General features: G+C 41.2%; 1 protein-coding gene across 4 annotated transcripts in view; it reads left to right on the top strand.

The window, feature by feature from the left end:
• The window catches only part of LOC120906250 (uncharacterized protein DDB_G0290587), a 102,225-nt gene that overhangs the window by 70,568 nt on the left and 14,593 nt on the right, over positions 1–17,064 (top strand). The gene's annotated exons all lie outside the window — the stretch shown is intronic.

Below are 17,064 nucleotides of genomic sequence, written 5' to 3'. Positions count from 1 at the left end.
TCCCCGAATCGCCAAACCAACATAGTCATGATGCTGGGTGAGTGTGAGAGATTGAAGGAGAGTGCGAGGGAACAGAGGTGTGGGGTGTGTACAGTGTTTGACATCACGGTTGGGATTATCGGGTGCCTGAAGAGCCAGAAACGATTATCCTTTTCGTCCTTGAACCGAACGCTCGAATGGATGTCTCGCACCCGCAACCCGTGACAAAAGCCGAAGCGATCGATAAAATAGAAGAAATGGGATTAAAGAAAAAAGAAGAGCGACACACCACACGAAGACACACGCACACACACAAAACATGTCCACGATCAAACGAGACCGAAAAGCACATCTGTTGTGATTTCGCTGCAGGGTATGGGGGGGGGGGGGGGCAAAAAGTTTGACGATAGTAAAAAGAAAACAAGCTCGGTGTGCTTTTGTTACGTGCGGTAGTTGATGACCTGGGAAGTTTGTACTCCTCGTTCACCTTTTTTTGGGAATTTGTGTATTTGGGGCGTTTTCCTCTCCCATTCGGTCCCCAACAGCGTTGTGCAAATGTCAAGGGATGAACAGTAAAATCCTTGTGTGTATGTGTATTTGCTAAGAGAAGGAGTGTAAGTGAATATAAATTGTTGTGAAATTAATTGCAGATCTTTGTGGTTTCTGGTGGAGTTTCGGAGCGGTTTGAGAAACGAAGCATTAAAATGCAGTTAAACCATACTGTTGCTGTTGCTACATATTCGCGCAAAAAAAAAAGTCCCTAACAACACAACAAACTGTACGGTGCTACGGATGCGTTTCTTCAGAAGACGCTTCATACAGAATGTTTTAGTTGTGGAATGAGGTACGATTAAAGAGAAATAAACTAACAGAACCAAGAGAACGCTTCGGGGAGGATGGAGGCGAAAGGTGAGCTTGCTTTTGGGTATGCTTCTTTCACCCCAAAACTGCACAGATAATCAGCACCCAAGACCAACCAACACTCAAGCAAAACTCGCAGATCTTGCACGGAGTGAATACCAAATACTTAAGCATCGCTTCGCCAACGTTTCAAGCGTCTGCTGCAGCGTTTGATCTCGGGGACCTATGGCACCCGACCAGTCCGTCATTTCGGTAGCGTCTCGTTCGTTCCCACCTTCCCCCCCCCCATTGCCCCACATTCGTGCCGTGTGCAAGCATTACCGATTCATAGCAAAATTGAAAGGGGAAAAACCCCTTTACGGCTCGACCCCATTTCCATCGTTTGCTGCGTTGAGTTGAGTCTAGCACTGCTAGGGAAGAGACGGCACACGGCTACTAAGGTTGCGTTGTCTGCTTCCGTTCGTTTTTTTTTCGTCATAGATAAACATAGATAAAGGATCAAGTCACCCGGTGGAAGCGAAACTGGAAGCCACTGCGTCAAAATGTATGAAGCACCGATGAGCTGCATGTGACACTCCCAGTTGGCTCCCAGGGTTGGCCTAGTTTCCGACTGCCAGCGGGGTTGAGCACCAGTACTTCAATGTAGCTGCTGCAGATTTTTTAGTTTGCTTGCTAGCAAGACACGATTCCCTGCAGCGGAGGTTGGGAATGATAACTGATTTTGAAATTAAAAACCCGTCGGACGAGAAATAAGGCCGCTACTTATGTTTCATATTTTTTTAAATGGTAAATTGGTTCCGTTTGGCTCACCGAATGGAAAGCGGTTCTTTTCGCTTCTGCTGTTACTCTTCCTATTCCTATAAATACGTTTGTGTATTTACCACTAAAAGCATAGATTTATTTATTGCTTTGGCAATCGAAGCCATTTAAGCTTACCGCGCCATTGCTTTGGTTGGCTCGTCAACATTTTAGATAATTAAATAAAAGTGAACAAAACTAAAAAATACTAACTAGTGTCAATACTCGTGCATGAATTATAATGTGATGAACGGCACAATTCTCTGCAATAAATTGCCTGCTTCTTTACGCTTTTCAAACGTTAACCCAAAGTGGGTTTTTACCTACTGATGGGTTTATGCTGAATGTTTTGACAACAGCACCGTAGACAAATACAGTGAAATCCGTAATACTGAGTATCCCGTACAACCAGAGGCGGATTTATCTATCCCGGTGTCCTAAGCGGAGGATCTAAATGGGACCCCTAGCATCCTTAAAAGTCCTCAACATGTATCAATATTAACAAACATTACACTGTTTGCATTTTTATGAATATCCTGTTACGAATACCGAAAACATAATACTGAATTATTCAGGGATTAATTTTATTTTGTCCTTTTATAGGGTAGTTATGACTTTTTTTTAATGGTATGTATAGTCTTCGTGTAATCAGGCATACATATTTTGTAAATTTTTTATTGTGCATCAGCGTGGTTTGCAGTAGTGCAAATCTGTCAAAACTATATTTAATTTATAATCAGTGTTTGATATCAGAGAATTTACATTATCTAAAAATGTCTTTCAAAACAATTTGGTCGTTTAATTTGGTCATTTTTCTAAGCTAAGACTCTTTTATATGGAAATGAATCAAACAATTAATCGATAAACTGTCGTTATTGGATCTCCAGACATTCAAAATTTCAATATTAATCTATTTGGTCTACCTTGATTCAGTGGCTCTGACCTTGACCAATTTGACCACTGTAAGAACCTGACAATTGGACACCTAAAATGCAGATTTGGAAAGCCTAATAATAAACCTAATTTTACTCATTTGTTCTGTACAAGGTGCAAAGAAGATTTTGCAATTAATTTATTTGCTCAATCATGTACATGAGAGGTGAAAGCCGCTGCACAAAGTTTGTGTAATTTCCTGTTTCACATATAAATAAAAAAATGACTGAAATCCGCCTCTGCGTGTCTTTGTGTACGAAGCATATCTAAATGCTCAAACACAAATACCTCTCATAACAAGTATAATCTCGTATAACAAATAATAAACTACTGCCAGAAGGAGAAGTGTCATAAAATTATACACAAGTGTGTGGTACATTGACGTATGTTTCTTGCTTTTCGATACTAAGATTTTATTAACGCATGTGTAGGTGTAGATTAGATCCCAACAAAGTTAGCGAATCTGAATTCGGATATCACTTACGAATTTTCAATTATGATGAAACTGGCTTATTTTGTTAGAAAAAATTAACAGGACATATCTAACAGCTGAACAACAAACTCTTCCTAGACAAATACCTATAAAATATCGTGTATCCTTTTTATTTTGCAGCAATGAAAGCGGTGACTTGAAAATGTTTCCTCTTATGATCTGATGCTTGCTGTCATGGGTTAAGCTATCGGTCGATATGCAAACCACGTGAATGAAACAAGAATATACAAGAAAAATGATAATTAATAATTTAAAAAAATAGTGACCAATACATATTTTCGAATGTATTAGTATTATAAGGACTTTTTCCATTTTGGTAAGATCCAATTTTGATCCAATATGTCTTTATACGAGCGCATTTGCGATGCCTGGTACTTATTATTTTACTTTCAAAAGACATTCTATGGAAACGTGTCTCCCGTATAACATTTGATTCACTGAATCGGATTAAAGTCGTTATGCGGGAATACTGTAATACTAATAAGAGTGGTTGCGCAGTATGCATCTCTTTTGATGTGTTTCGACGATGTCCCATGTTTCTAACTGTCCTAAAGTGATTTTGATGTGAAAATTGAATTCAACAGCCGTTCATTGACGGCCTGGTCTGCCTAGTTTACCAAAAGCGATCGAAGAGGAACGGCTGCAAAATGTATTGCTTGTGCCTAAGTGTGCTGTATACAGGGTTTTTTAATTGAGTTTAGACTAGCAGCATACTTTTTTTGAATATTCGCAATAGATTCTTGACTAGCATCTTCTATTTTTGATTACGAACTTATTGACTAGGAGCAATTGATTCCAGCAGGTCCCTGCATGATAGCCTAACAGCGTCGCGTTCATAACACTCGGTGTGACAGATCGACTTGAATAATAATCTGTGGATAATATTTAATTTCATCCGTCCATTAGTTTAAAGCATTTGTTTTATTGCTATATATCTTCCACAAAATAAGATAGAGGAGATAATTTATCTGACAGGTTTTCGGTGCTATTGTTTTGATTTAATGAATGCACAATACAACACGAAAGCACTTAACGGCTGAATTGAAATATGCAGTAGTGGACCCACAGGCATAACCTAACCATAAGCTAGATTGAGCAAGTTTTTTCAGAGTGACCATATGTTATTCTATCGATTTTCGATCGAATATCGGTTTACAATTGAGTACACTAAAACTCAATTGCTCTAACCAAAAATCAAATATATTTCTAAGTATTGAACGTTCAACCATAAAATTGGAATTCAATGAATGATAATGACTTCAATCGTTCTCTGTTCGATACTGTTTGGGAAACGACTTGGATGTGTCGTTGCTTTAGACGCATACATGGAGCCTTAGCATGGTTCTTAGATTTGTAAGTAATATTTTAAGTAGTAATCGCGTTTTCCCAGATACTCATAAAAATAACTAGACGGCGAGATAGAAATGGATTTAAATTATCCATGATTTTAGACCTTATACTCTCTTCAAATGCTAAATTGGCGATATGTTCTGTATAAATATTGCTCTTTTTTAACTTTTAATTTACTTTTGATCATTTTTTTCATTTCTATTCTACCTATTCGCCACTTTTTATCGATCTTTCTAAGTATTTTTTTTCCTATCGGAGTAGGAGGATGATCGTATCTGCAATTCATAAATATATAAGATCATTAGTAAAACATTTTCACCCACTGCTGTATAATTTCAGGCAACACATTTGCATTACGATTCGTCTTCACTTTTGTCGCGCTAGGATTAAATTTAACGTTTTCCATAGTTTTCATTACTAAAATTTTGACGTTTCTTTCCAGCGCTAAATTTGAAATAACCCAGCCACACTGTTTACATGTTGTTTTTACTTTTCCGAGTGTAATTTGTTTACTGATATGTTTTTGAACGTATACGTATATTATTATTTTTTATTTTAATTACTATATGTATGTTCCAGTATCGTAATACAGTCGTCAACTCGCACGACTTAACAACACACCCGTCATGGGTTCAAGCCCCGAAAGGAACGTTTCCCATACGTTGGATTGTCAATCCTGCCATGGGTAATATATAAGTCACTAAACTTGTGTGTGATACAGACAGGCCTAGACCGCCATCGGTTGTTGTGCCAAAAAAGGAGAAGTTATTTATGTTCAGTGCCGTTTAAAATGGCTCTTGTATTATAACGATTTTATTTATATTAGTGCCTTTATCGGCAGCCAACTCTATACTAATTTATTAACAAATGATCGAATGCTGTTATTTTATTTAAAATTTTCTGTAATGCATTGCTTCCTCAAATGCACAAAATTGCAGCAATTGAGGCGTATAACGCATATATTAAATAAAATTAGGCGATAGTATTACGCCGCGAAAACAACATGTTATCCACTTTCCATTACTGTGGCTATTGTTGTTTTTGTCCCGGCTGTCACACTGTCGAAATGGCTAATGATGCGCAAGCGAAGCAAATTGACCGATTAATGCTACTCCATTCCGCGCTACACACATTGGTGCATGATTTATGCGATTGTGCCAATGTCCTGAGCGCGATTTCGGGGATGCACTTGCAAAAGCGCAGGGATGCGCCCGATTCCGGATCGATAGCGGCTGGCCCATTGGCTCACCCACCAAATGGGGAGCATCAAAGGGGGAGGGAATCGTTTCTATGTTAATTACCTGTGCCATTTTCCACAAGCTCACGGGATGTTTAGGTAGCGAACAGGAGTGTACCGCAAACAGTGCCATGCGGACGGACTAGTTTATGCTTGCATTGGGCGCAAACGGCTAGAGGGGTAGAGGATGAGCAGAGAGTGGTTGAGGATGAGTACCCCTTCCACCTTGTCTCGCGCGGCTCGGCGAATAAAACATAAATAAATTAAAATCATATTTATCGATCGGAGGCGGTAGTGGTTTATAAATAAATAGCACTCGTGGAAGAATGGCTCTCTCACACACACACACACAAAAACATACAGGGGGTGAAAACAAACGAACGAGAGCGAGAGGAGTAGGGGTGAGGAGGGAGGAAAGATTAATAGAAATGTTATGAGCACCAACGGTACGCGTGTGTGCCTATTACAGCACAAACGTTCAACGCGCTAGCCCGATACGATTCCGTTGATTGCATTTCCAGTATTGTGCCAGCCGGAAATGATAATCCTTGGCAAAAGGGACAGTGCCATTTACCAGGTGCAAGCGACGCAGTGCGTATGTGTTTGTTTTGTTTTGGTGCCAACGGATCTATTTAATCTATCGCTTCAATCTCTCCTCCCTCTCCCACCCAACTAGTCCCTGCTGTCCCAGCTGGGCTGGTCCGTTTGAGCATCTGTTTTGTTGCTCTTTGGGCAAAATAGGCAAGTCGTCGGTTTCGATCTAGTGTGTTTGTGTGTATGTCTGTGTGCAAAGCCTACCGTATGCTGTTTTGATAATTTGAATATCACAACTGATTGGAAATTTGGAGCCGGTGGGTGGTGAGGCTGCTCGATGCATAAGCATATTATTTACACGTGGCCCACAAATACGTGCAGGTGGAAATGGTGCAATAATGTTCAAATACGAAAAAAAAAACAAGGTAGGAAATATGTTTTCGGGAAAAATAGAAAGCAATATCATCATTTGCAGCATCTAAACATCGCTGGACAATAATTTTGGTGCATCACACGCAAAGGTACAACGGCAACAAATAGCACACCGGCGAACAGTTTTACTGGGAGGATGGCCTCGCTGCCGAGCGTAAATATTTACCTATCGAAGCTGAAACGCGCCACGAACACAGGCCGCTCTTACCCCTAAACCATTTCCACAATCGACATTAATGCTTTATCCGGCGTATCGGTTGATATGTCGCAAGCGGCCACCGGCTGCAATTCAATCTGCAAAGTGCCACAGCACTCCCAGAGACCACATGAGGCCTAGCGTTGGGATAAAGCACCAAATGTGACAAGAAAGCATACAAAAAAAAAACACACGCACATACACACACACACACACTCCAGTTTTTCTATTTACACATAGCCGTGATGAACGTGCGCTCGAACTATTCACCGACCTGGTGGTATTTTTACGTTCGTCGTCTATGGAACTCCTGGCAAAACGGAAAGCTCACAAAAAAGTACAAACCACGAGATGAATTTATCGTCGGCTTTGAAAGCAAAAGCTTTCGGAAAATAGAACGCGATGACACACCGCCTCGCCACGTGCAGCAGTCTGGTCCTGGATGTGCTGGGTGTCGACACGACCGCAAACGCGAACCAACCGTGCGCTCCGTTCGGAGTTAGCTCAGCTTGGAGTAGGATAAATAATGGACACAATCGTGGTGCGATCAAAGCCCGATCCCGCTCCGGCGAAGCGGACGCCCGATACCCGGCTCTTTCTGCGGTGAAAGAGCCCAGCGAAAGAAACTGCCTTTGGACTGCATAGAAATAGTGGTCGTGTGCTGAGAAACGGATATTTTATCACTCGCTTTGATGCAATTGATAACTGCTGTACCGAATAGTGAAGAGTATAGACGCTGCCTGATCGGGAAAAGCTCTAACAGCGCTACCCAAGGTTTTACGAGGACATCTGTGATGCTTTTGGGGAAATGTTCATTCTTGTGATCGACTACTAAGCTATCGCTGTTGGAACTGTCCTTAGGAGAATCCTTTGCCCAACAAAATATGCAAACAGAAGCGAGACGTATTTTAGCTCAACCTCCTTTTGGCCCGGTATGCGCAGTTCCTGCGTACAAAGGCCTCGTGACCATCGTTTGAACCTATTTTTCCCACAGTGCACTAGCGTAATTCCTCTAGCAGCATTCAAACGGCCGATAGCAAACCACAGACCAGCCATGCACAAGATAGACGGGACAAAAAACAAAAAAACTAAATCCTTTTCCTCTACATACGCCCAGTCCGGAGCGCCCCGGGGATGAAAGTTTTAGAAGCTGCTAAAAAATTGATTGATGTATGTGACCAGCGAAGCCGTTCCCTTTTTTCTCCTCCCTACTGTGTGATTAGATGGTTTGTTCAAGCGGTCGGATGGTTTTTTTTGTTTGTGTTCGTGCATTTAATTCGCCATCGCAAATTGAAATCAACCTAACCGAAACCACTGCTGCCGAACCCGATCGTTCTGGGCTATGGATTTCTGGAGGGAGAACAAAAAAAAAAGTAAATTGCAGAAAGCTGCGGAAAAAAGGCAACCAAATAAATAAAGCGATTTGTACCGAGCCAAACTAGCCGTTGGCAGTTGGGGAGGGTTTTCGGGTGAGCAAAACAGAATCGTAAATTATGCGCATAACATTTGCCAATTTAGCCACCCACGCCGGGATGCTCTCGCTTTATCGCCCTCTCTCAAGGCCCTGCATCTCTGCGATCCTTCAATTCAATACGCAGAAGAATCGCTTTTACGTTTAGGGCAAATAAAAAGTGAAAGGGTAGAAAAAGTACGCCAACAAAAATCTGTACCAAAAGGGATTCAAGGAAAAAAAAAACACACACACACACACAATGTAAAGTGCGCTGGGGGAAAATTCCTCGCCCCACACGGGCTGGCCGAATGGCTTTCAATTAGGCAAATTGAAAACTTATTCCACGAATAATTTCCAGAACGGGCACGGAGCAGCGCAATTTCGACTGTAACCGGAAATAAATTCCGGCCCTTAAAAGGAAACATAAATTTTCATCCCGTTTTACCCCTCGCTGCTTCGCTCAGTCGTGCCGTCTCCATTGGAAAGGTCCTGTGTGTATGTGCAGCTATTTTGCTGAGCGCCAACGCTTTCGCGTTGGGCTGCACTTTGTGTGTTTCTTCTGGTTCCGGTTTTACGTGGCGCACATCGATCCTCACGTGGCACAAATGGGCAACTCCCCCCACCCTCCCCCCTTCTCGTCCTACTTGTGACGATTTTGTTTTGTAATGCTGTGCAGGGGAACAAGAGGGAGGGAGCAAGGGCATGAATAAAACAGCAAAGAAAATAGTTCAAAATCAGTCGCCGTGTGCAGTCGATCGGTTAAAAGCATATGCACTCCCGCGCGGACGCTCGGACTTGGCGGTGGTTCCTTTGTCTGTACGTCTGAGGGGTGGGTCTTTTTTTGTCCTATTGCCGAGAGGGATGCCGGGATGTACGGTGTAGTGTAAAATTCCCCCTTCCTAGATCGCCCCACACACAGATCCCTTTTTTCCTCAAAGATATATGAGCTTGGCTTGTACCATTGCCGATGCTTCTAGTTCGCTTTGTGGACGGGTCAAACATTTCTTTTGTAAAGTACTTTGTCTCACTAGATGGCTAGTTCATTCATTTTTTGTTTAAGTTGTTGCTTGGCTAGCATCGCCCGGTACAGGAGGAAATAGGTACGATGTGCAGGAATAATGCAATTTATGTCAAAGATCTTTCATTCTGGTAGTATCCGAGAGTGGATCAGACGTACATCAGTCGTGATGCACCATGCACAGTGGTGATTGGCAAATAAAATTTTACGTACGCAAGGTTTAGTGCGACCATTGCACATTGGGCAAACGCCTGTATAAAAATCGGAAAACCAACTTCATCGCAGGTTAACATCATAACCATTTTCTTAAAATAGAGACTTAAACTTAGTTGAAACTAAAAAAAATCACGTTTCTATCTTAAACTTACTAAGATATACGCCATCAAAGTGTAAATTTTGTGTTTTTTGTCAAAAAATTTGAGCTATTTTTCGACCTAACATAAACCATCATATTTTAGTATATGATGGTTAGATTTTGATAATTAATGTGTCGTTGGAAAGGTTTTTTGTCATGTTTTGATGTTATGTCTGAATATTTTGGAAAAAATTATTTTTAAAGTTCATAAATAATGGAATACCAAACATCACTGCCAAATTTGTGGATATTTTCATTTTGGAGGGTGATTTTTTATGATTCGACTTGATTTCACTCGTGAGTCGTATATCATTGGAAAGATCAACATTTTTCCTACGACGTTGAAATCAGCTGTGACCATCCGCGACCCCGAAAATTATTGAACGTTTTCTTGAAAATAGCGCGAGCGATTTTTACATGTGTTGTTGTATGGTATACCAGTATGCAACTACCTGTCATAAACGGGTGAGACGAACAGGCATAAGAAACAAAGCTGAACAGAGAAAAAACAGTTTAAAAAAGGTCGTAAGATAGGAATCAGCTCTTTTCGAAACATGAAAAACTCGGCTTTTTTAGCGCGTAATACTTAAAAATCGTTTTTAGTAAGGAATTTACTCCGCCTTTGTTTTAATTCTTAACAATAATTGTTGAAGCAATACGGCAAAGCCGTCCCTACTGAATAAAAAATAAATAAATAATTGTTGATGCTGTTAAGTAGCGGAACTTGGGGCAAGTGTGCCACCTTAAGCATTTCAAGTTATAACTCATTAAAACATGTTTTTCAAAAGCCGATTTAAATCTCATAACCATTTTACATCTATTTCCTCACTTATAAATGAGTTTCGCTTGAAAAAAGTGCAAACAAAACAGTTTTTGAAGTGTTTTAAAAAGGACCCAAAAAGACGTTCTTTTTTGGGCTATGGGGCAAGAGTGCCACTCGTATGGTGCAAGACGGCCACCTGGTTAAAATAACCGTATTTCTTAGATTTGTACCACTAGTGTATGTATTCCTACATGTATTTAGTCACCAATGAACCCTTTTTGACCACCAATTGTACCACAATATGGTTTGTTACTGTTCTGTTTTTCTGGCGTGGAATTCGCTCGTAATAGCGCACCATTCCGCAGCACGCTACAACAATGTTTACATCTTTGACAGCTCGCGCCTATGAAAGATGGTGGCACACTTGCCCCAAACAGAGATGGCACACTTGCCCCAAAAGTTGTAACTTTTTTGAAATTGAATTTTTCAGTGACAAAAAAAAAGTTTTTTTCAACTAACCCCACAAAAAATTACACGTTTTCTCAGCTATACAGTGGTGTAAATATTTTCTCGGTTGATTGTTCGCATGATTTTTGAGAGCTTATTTGGTTGGATTAAAAAATTATAATATTCTGCTCTATTTTGAAACTCAATATAAATAAGTTCGAAACAATGGGAAATATCGATTGGTCTATATGAAATTAGGCTCAGAATACTTAGTCATTGGAAAGCAACCAACTGTATACACAATTGATCATTAAACTAAAGTTTTTAAGGAAAAATGCTTGGTGGCACTCTTGCCCCGTATGGCACACTTGCCCCAAATTCCGCTACTACACAACAATGTAATGTTGTGAGCAATAATTATTAAGGTTTTTTCTCTGTTTTGACGATTTTAGTGTAGGACTGCCCTGTGTGGTAGGAGCAATGGTATAGAATGAAGAAAAACTGCGAGGAATTGATTTTCATCCCGGCGTTTGTATGTCCGTTGCCCACTGTGCATTGGAAGGAAACTTTCATTATGCATAAAAAAGACCAATACGTTAAAAGCGGTTTTAGAGTAAGCAATCAAAGACATTGAGCGATTTTCGGGCCCACGAACCACGATGTTTTCCCTTGCAGTGCACAATGGGCAGTTTTGAACAAATTTTGAGATAACATTATTTTCACCGAAATTGCTAGTTTTTATAGCTTGTAATCAAGTATCAGAGTACATTACATTCAATGTGTAGTTCGCATCCATACCACCAGGTATATAAGATAGCGTTTTAAGGGAGTTTCCAATAGTTTTATAAATTTTGTATGTTTTTTCTTATATTTGATTTTTCTAATGGTATATACCATTTCAAAATATTTTCAGTAATCTCACAGAATATAAGGAAAAAATCTAATAAATTTGAAAAACACAACATTTTCTGCTTTTGTATAGGATAAATGTAGCTAACTTTCACCACTTTTACTCACAGGTAGTACAAATATTAAAAATACACATACATAACTTAGATGGATACTATTACAAGCTTCGTCTAGTAATAGACGTCTAGTTCTTGTTTCTAAAGGAAAAAGGCATGTGTCAAAACAATTTGACGACACTGGCTTTCGTCGTCGTACCGTATGATTCCTGCAGAGGGCGCATGATAACAAATAATATAAATAGAGGCGGATCGGGCATGACGCCCTCTTTTTCGGTACGGCAGTTAAGGTTAAAGAATACATTTGAAATTCGCCAGTAATGTTTCACGGTATTAAAATTTTGCCCATTGATCGTCTGCAATACCAACAGCATGTAAATAATTAGATATCACATTTACATTTAAAAAAAAGTTGTTCCTAAATGTAGCGCACTGAACCGCAGTACACGTTGTTTGTCCTGGAAGACGATTTTTTAAATTTGTCGTTTTCAAAAAATAAGACTTACACATTTTCTTGGACATTGATACCATCCGATGTTCATGCGAAACTTTTCCAAGTCCTCTACTGCCTTCCAAGCGGGTATTAAAACTAAAATACAGATGTCTATGTATGTTGTCAACTATGGAGCCGCCCAGTAACGTACGTGCCTGTTTTTACATAAAGTTGCTATGAAAAAACTTCAATAAAATTCGCGTTTGCAAACATTCGCAGAATGTTCCTACGCAGATTGATAGTATATTATTTTTCTTTTGGCTCAACAACAAACAGTATATATATATAATAATACAATTATGTGATATGTATGAGACGACGACTCTTCCATAATGGCATTGAGTCAAAATGAAAATTTTCAGGAGTTTTTTTTAATTTTTTTCATATATTTTTTGCAGAATTTTTTAATTTGTAAAAAAAAAACAAATATGTTCATAGATTTGACTAAATATCCTTTTCAAATGCATATATTCATGAACTTCGGTAAATATTCAAAAAAGTTACAAAAGTTTAAAGTTTTCCAAAACAATGAAAGTCTCGACTTTGAGAGCTCCCTTCTAAAGAACCAGAAGAGATAAAGAGTTCATATTTGAATTTTTTCTTAGTTTAACTGTGCATATTGATATTTTTTAGTTTAAATTGCGTTATTACACAGCAGGTTTATTGAATTTCATCCCGGCAAATGCCCATTGTGGCGAATCCAGGATGTCGGGAGCTATAAACGTTTAGACGAGTCGTGGGTGTACATGGAAGGGGGGGGGGAGGGGGGAGGTCTCAGGGCTTCTCGGTCACGGGAACTCTCATAGGACTACTCTACCAACTATTATATATGCTGGACTAACTATCCACGGGATCCCAAGCTGTCGGAGTCCCTGGTGGTCGCCCAGACCGCCCACCGTTAAACCCGCTACTGGACGTCACTTTTGACATTCGTCTCGATACAAGTATCAACCAATCAACATTCCAACCGCTTAAGTAGCGAACCTTGCTCGAATCGATTTAAATTAAACAGCTTTTAGTGATGTGTACTAAATCAGCACGAAGCTGGTGCTCCGTGACCGGTGCGTGAGCGAAATACAAATTACACTAATCAGCAAATAAAAAATGCTCGCTGCCGAAAATGTTTGCTAAAAAGAAAAACGGGGGAAAACTGTATCCATTCTTCGGGCAAACGCGAGTGCTGTTCCGAAATGCTCAGCGGTGCATGTAATAAGAATCCAATTAAGGATATATTTTTCCTCCGATAAAGCAAACAGTGCGGCGGAAGCTCACATTGGTCCCATTGATTAGAATGAGGTGGGGCGGCTGGATGGCCGGGTCCTTGGGTTGTCGTAAAAGTTGGCTAACGGAATGTGTTCCGATTCGAAGATGCTCTAGTGCTGCTTGTACTTCAGAATGTTTTTTACACACTAACTTGTTCATTCCTCCTATCTCCTAAGTAGAACACGAAACCGATTCCGATGAAGGAATGAATCAAAAAAAAAAAAAAAGAAGGTGCGAACGACGATCATCGAAGCCTGATTAATTTTGGTCGATTTAGAGCAAAGGGCAAATGATGCAAACGAAACGAATCAAACTAACCAAAAAAAAAAGCGTCAGAATAATGGCGCTGGAATAGGAGGTGGAGGAGGATTTTCGGGAACAATTTATTCAGGATGCTTCGGATATTCCACTGCAGGGCCGGTTCGATCACGGGCAAGGATGCAGGCAACTCCCTGCCGGTGCGGGTCAGTCGCGTCGGCGTACCCGTGAAATGGTTCTAAAAGAATCAGGAATCTCGTGCGGGGAAAAATCAGGCCGATTTGGAAGCGATGATAAAAAGTTATCATACGATTTGCGAACCTTTCTGCCGTGTGCCTCCTGCTGGCGTGGAAGGACTTCCACATCTGCTGCTAGAGGAAGTTGATTGGTAACTTGGTTTGGTTTGCTCTCGAGCTTTATCTCGGCAAATCGATCTACACTTTAGCACCTATCCACACACAAAACGGTCAGAACGGAGTGTGCTCGTGTGTGTATGTGTATGTATGGAACGTGATTTTGGGCCTCATTGGTAGTAAGCCCGTGCGGAAAACCAACACAAATCCTTTGTGGCTGTGTCGGAAGTGCGGACAACAGCGCAGCGGAGTGGGAGATTTGTGTGTGTTTTTTGTATGTGAGTATGAACACCCGTGGCGTAGGTATTCAAAAGCGAAGCCCCTTTTTGGTGAGGATGAGGCAGAACGGATTGAATACAAAAGGGCATCATTCCGAGTGGCACCAAGAAGTGTCTTAATTTTTGGTGCGAGGCCCAAGGTCTAGCAGGTCGTAGAATTCCAGAAATCTCTAGATTTGGGATTTTGTTTGGTTGATTTTTGAAAGCTCACACAGTAAAAAAAGAAAACAGTACGGTGCAAACTAACCCGGATAAATTGACAGTGCAAGGACAACCGTAAGGCAATGCTGGCGAGTGTGTTGGCGGAAACCATTGGCAACAAGAAGAAAATGTCAATGTCGCCCGTCGCAATATTAAAATTCCACTCTCCCTATCTCGAGAGGATGTTGTCGAACGAGCGTGGCGAGCACACTTGCGCTTCCATTCACTACCACATGCCCGCCCGACAGTTGGCAGGGTTTGTTACGTGCTTTGATTGCAAGTAAGTGCGAGAGAGAGATAGAGAGAGAGAGAAGAGCAAGAGAAGGGCACCCAACACACCAGACATAGTTTTCAATCAGATTCCACCTGCTCGCCAGTTTCGCCTTCGATTCCGGTTCCGCCGACTGCTCAGTTGGTCAGCAAATTTGTGGTCGATCGATTGAAAATGGCTAAAGTTACACGTTGACGCTGCTGCTGGAAGAATAAAAATATCCCAAGCAAATACACTCACCCGTCCCATATCTTCGACGGTGCACTCGCCCATACGTGTATGTGTGTGTGTGTGTGTGTGTGTGTGTGTGTGTGTGTGTGTGTGTGTGTGTGCATGCATCGTGTAGGGATGGTTGCCAAAGGTGGCAAAAAGGGATGCGCGCGGTTCAATCATTTTAATGGACAGTAAATATTTTCACCGTACCGTAGCCCTCCTTGTCGCTTAATGTGTACACAGCCACGCGGTAGAGTGTTGTCGTGTGAGTGCTGGATCCTTTACGATGCCCAGCATTGCTTCCCGAAACGTATCGGGGAGTTCGTGCGGCGGTTGCACGGTAGTGGTTTATTTACAGCCCTGGTTGTCGGCAAAAACCCCAAAAACCACCGATTCACCGCGGTCGGTGTACGGACGATCTATGGGGCACTTCCTGACCTCGGTGTATCGCAGCCCACCCATAGCTCGTTGGCAGCGCTCCATACAAAATTGGCAAACTTCTGGGCACCCGCACCATGTGGTGCTACGATTATCGTAAAGAAGTTTATTTGCAACCCTCGGCCCGTACGCCCGCCACAAAAAAGGGAGGTGCACTGTGTGCCCAAGCCCGTGCATCAGGGGTGAGCAAATGTGGTGTATATTTTACAATTTTATTGCAAACTTCACCCCCTCCCCTACCCCTCTTTCTCTCGGTCCTTCTCGCCATTTTCCTGCCCCAAGTTTTGTCTGGACGCTGTGGATGGCTAAACTACCGCTTGGCAGACGGTTGGAACGGTCAGGTTGGCAAACTTTTACACTTGAAGGTTTTTTTTTGAGCTTGATGGGTTATTTCGCTCACTAAACAGGACCCGGAATGGCATAGCACGCATAATTAGGTTGTTTCCTGTATATCGCGACGATATGGGAAAGCTTTATAGCATTTGTAGGGGTTGCCAATAAAGTTCACACAATCATTATCTAAGATAAGGACGTTTCAGTGTCTGCGTCTTCGTAAAGTGTGATATTTTGGCTTCAAAGATTCGAGATCAGGTCTTAGAGATTCTATGTGAAAATATGTGTCAATATTCCAGGTAATAAGCGACAAACCCTGCGTAAAAGCTAAACAAACCTATTTGCCCTGCTTACATGGCAATGTTGACAACTTTTAGTTACACTCTTCACACTATTTTTTTACTGCAAATTCTTCTTCTTTATTTCAATTGTTCGCTGTACGCTTACTAGCCCCGTTGCATAGAACAAAATAAATAAAAACAAACATAATTTAAAGCTGTAAGCTGATGCGAACGGAGGGCATTTATTTGTTTATCTTACCTTCGCTCATGTATTATTTTCAGGTGCTCACCTTCCTAGTCGACCCAGGACGAGATAAATTAAAAGCTATTTCTTTCACTTCACTGCCGCTTAGCGCTCGAGCGCAGTTTAGAATGTTTAAGGATAATGACATGCAAATGAAAGTAAGGCCCCCTGTTCGGCTCTGTTTGTATAAAACAGAATGGCACTGGCCAGGTGAAAGGTACCCCAAGGTACCGAGATAAACAGAATCGTGCCTTAAATAGAAAAAAGAAGAAGATAAATAAAGAAAGTATAGTCGCTTAAGCAACGCAAGGTACCCATGACGGGCTCCAGGTTGCTTTTTTCACCGTTAAAGGTAACACTTTTACGATGCTAAGCTGTGATAATGAATCATTAGGGGACACGCTTCCATCCTAGACCGGAAGCTATGAGCTCCGGAATGCTGAAATGCTTTGAAGAAGTGAGAGGTTTTTTTTACTGTTCCTTTACAGTAAAAACCGTACGTTGGCATACATGGCATTAGTTTGCTCACCCCTGGTGCCACACCACACAAATCGCACTATTCAGCAATGAGCGTGTAAAAGCAGGTTCGAGCGAAACCCGAGGGAGCAACAGCAAAAGAAGTAT

The sequence above is a fragment of the Anopheles arabiensis genome, chromosome X, assembly GCF_016920715.1.
Source record: "Anopheles arabiensis isolate DONGOLA chromosome X, AaraD3, whole genome shotgun sequence".
Taxonomy (NCBI): Eukaryota; Metazoa; Arthropoda; class Insecta; order Diptera; family Culicidae; genus Anopheles; species Anopheles arabiensis.
Note: the sequence above shows the minus strand (reverse complement) of the source record. Positions and strands in the feature narration are given on the sequence as shown.